At 39.7% G+C, this 3,144-nt stretch overlaps 1 pseudogene; it reads right to left on the reverse strand.

Annotated features, from left to right (window-relative positions):
* Nucleotides 1–2,231: 2,231 nt before the first annotated feature.
* On the reverse strand, nt 2,232–2,816 carry LOC123838260 (peroxiredoxin-2-like; annotated as a pseudogene).
* Nucleotides 2,817–3,144: the final 328 nt, after the last annotated feature.

Below are 3,144 nucleotides of genomic sequence, written 5' to 3' on the forward strand. Positions count from 1 at the left end.
GAGATAGATTCTGTTATTATTTTCTATTTATCAACAGGGAAACTAGGCACTGAAATATTAAGTTAACTTTCCCAAGGACACACAGGTAGTAAGTGATGAAGCTGGGTAATGAACTGAAATTTTAATCACTAAGCTATACTATTAATAAGATAATTATGTTCTAAAACAGTATCTAGCACTGAGAAAGCACCAGCTTAATTTCTTTCTTTTCATCATCCTCATGCAAATATAGATTTGAGAGGCAGTGAGATAATAACTATTTGTATTTGTCATGTTTCTGTTGACATATGTTATATAATTATCTCCAAATTCCCATGGTTTAAAGCAACAAGCATTTATTTCATGCTCACAGGTCTGTAGGTTGGCTGGGAAAGATCTGTTTTACACTGAAGATTAGATTCAAGATCATACGTTTCTCATTCTAGTCCACCAAATACCCAGGTCAAGTGTTTTTCATTTCAGATGGAAGAATCTCCAAGAAAAGTGAGCAAAAGTATTTAATGTTTCTTGGGGCTTCAACTCAAAGTTGGTACATTCTGAATGCACCCTCATTCCATTGCCAAATGAAGTCACATGGCCAAGCCCAAAGTCACTGGCACAGGAAAGTATACTAGGCTCACAATGAATCCTGCTAGGGAGGAGAAGGAAGGAGGAATTATAGATAAATAATACAGTTTACCACAGCATTCATGGAAATGTTATAAAATATTGATTACATAGTTGGATATTTAATGTTTAAATTCCATATACCCTAAAATTCTATACTTTTAGCACAATTTAAAAATTACTTTTTAAAAACATTAATAAAAATAAAAATTAATTTCTATGCTAAGGAAACCATCGACAAAACAGAAAGGCAACCTACTGAATGGTAGAGGATATTTGCAAATGATATATCTGATAAGGGGTTGATATTCAAAATAGATAAAGAACTTATACAACTCAACACCAAAAATAATAATTCAATAAAAAATGGACAGAGGACCTGAACAGACATTTTTCCAAAGAAGACATATATAGATGGCCAACAGACGCATGAAAAGATGTTCAACATCATTCATCACCAGGGAAATGCAAATCAAAACCACAAGGAGAGATCACCTTATACCTGTCGGAATGACTAGAATCAAAAAGACAAGAAATAACAAGCATTGGCAAGGATGTGGAAAAAAAGGAACACTTGTACATTGCTGGTGGGAATGGAAATTGGTACAGCCACTATGGAAAACAGTATGGAGTTTCCTCAAAAAATTAAGAATAGAATTACCATGAGATCCAGTAATTCCACTACTGGGCATTTACACAAAGAAAATGTAAACACAATGGGGCACCTGGGTGGCTCAGTCGGTAAGCGTCTGCCTTCAGCTCGGGTCATGGTTCCAGGGTCCTGGGATCGAGCTCCACATCGGGCTCCCTGCTCGGCAGGAAGCCTGATTCTCCCTCTCCCACTACCCCTGCTTGTGTTCCCTCTCTCACTGTGTCTCTCTCTGTCAAATAAATAAAAACCTTAAAAAAAAATAATAAACATGAATTTGAATACATATATGCCCCCCTATGTTTATTGCAGCATTATTTACAATAACCAAGATATGGAAGCCAGCCAAGTGTTCATCCATAGATGAATGGATAAAGATGTGGTGTGCATATATATTTTATATAAATAAATATTATATATTTATTATTAATGCTAAGTGAAATCAGAGAAAGACAAATACCACATGATTTCACTCATGTGGAATTTAAGAAACCAAACAAAACAAATGAACAAACAATCAAAAAAGAGAGAGAGACAAAAGAAGTCTCTTAAATAATGAGAACAAACTGGTGGTTGCCAGAGGGAAAGTGAGTGGGGGATGGGTGAAATAGATAAAGGGGATTAAAAGAACACTTATCTTGATGAGCACTGAGACGTGTATAGAATTGTTGAATGGTTACACTGTACACCTGAAACTAATATCACTCTACGTGTTCATTATCTATCTATCATCTATCTATCTATCATGCCTGTCCTAATTTTTTATTTGTCACCTCTAGGCCTGTGCCCAGCTAGGTGGGCTCTAGGGAAGGGGTCACCATTCCCCAGCTCCCACCTGGGAGAATGAGAAGGCCTTGGCCTTAGCCTCCCAGGGTTAGGGATTGAAGGGGCAGGTGTAGCCTTTCCTGGGCCAGCACGGGGTGTACAGGTAAAGGCACAGGTGGGGGCCTAGAGCCCAAGCTTTCCACCTGTCAGCCTAGTTGTGTTTGGAGAAGTATCTTGCTATCATTCACAGTGGGCTTGATTGTGTCACTGCCTGGCTTGCATCTAGTGGGACAGATTTCCTAATGCTCATCTGTGTACTGAAAGTCCTGGACCAGCTACAGAGCTGCGTCCATGGAGCACCCACAGGCAAATCATTGACAGTGATCAAGGGCACCCTTGCCATGGATGATAAAGACGCCCCTGTAGGCAATGCCCTCATCTTCCTTCAGCACACCATAATCTTGGGACAAGCTTCTGGTTACATCAGCCATCAGGGGCATGTTCAGGGGGTCCAAGCCTCCTTCCTTCTCGGGAGTGTTGATCCAAGCGAAGTGGGTGAACTGAGAGTAGACAAAGACCCCAGCAGCTACCAGCCTAGCTTGCCAATGTCCTCAGCATGTTCTCTGAAAGCGATCTCCTTGGGGCAGACAAGAGGTGATGTCCAGTCCGTAGAAAAAGAGGACTCAAGTATTTGCCTCTGTAGTCAGAAAGCTTCACTTCCTTGAAGGTGCCATCCACCACAGAGGTGGCTGGAAGTCTGGGGTGGGCTTTCCCTGTGCATGTTGCCGGAGGCCATGACAAAGCGTGAGCCAGGGTGGGACTCACTGACTAGCAGACAGGGGAACATGCATTTCAATACCCCATTATACTTCAATTAAAAATAAAAATAAAAAAGGAAAAAAAATGCTTCCTATCCTACAAGTCATTCTTTTGTTAACACTGTATATATATTAACACAAGCCATCTTTTTCTATTTTTACACCATCTTTTTTTTTTTAAATAAGGAAAGCATGGATCTTGAGTCATTCTCAGGAAACTCTTGCATAACTCCTCAAGTTAATGCCTATTGGCTCATAAGCAATATCTATAATAACTGAATTATTTTAGAAATTATGTCCAGTTAC

The sequence above is a fragment of the Mirounga angustirostris genome, unplaced genomic scaffold (assembly GCF_029215605.1).
Source record: "Mirounga angustirostris isolate CCGP_5_RB_7025 unplaced genomic scaffold, mMirAng1.0.hap1 SCAF_5, whole genome shotgun sequence".
Lineage (NCBI taxonomy): Eukaryota > Metazoa > Chordata > Mammalia > Carnivora > Phocidae > Mirounga > Mirounga angustirostris.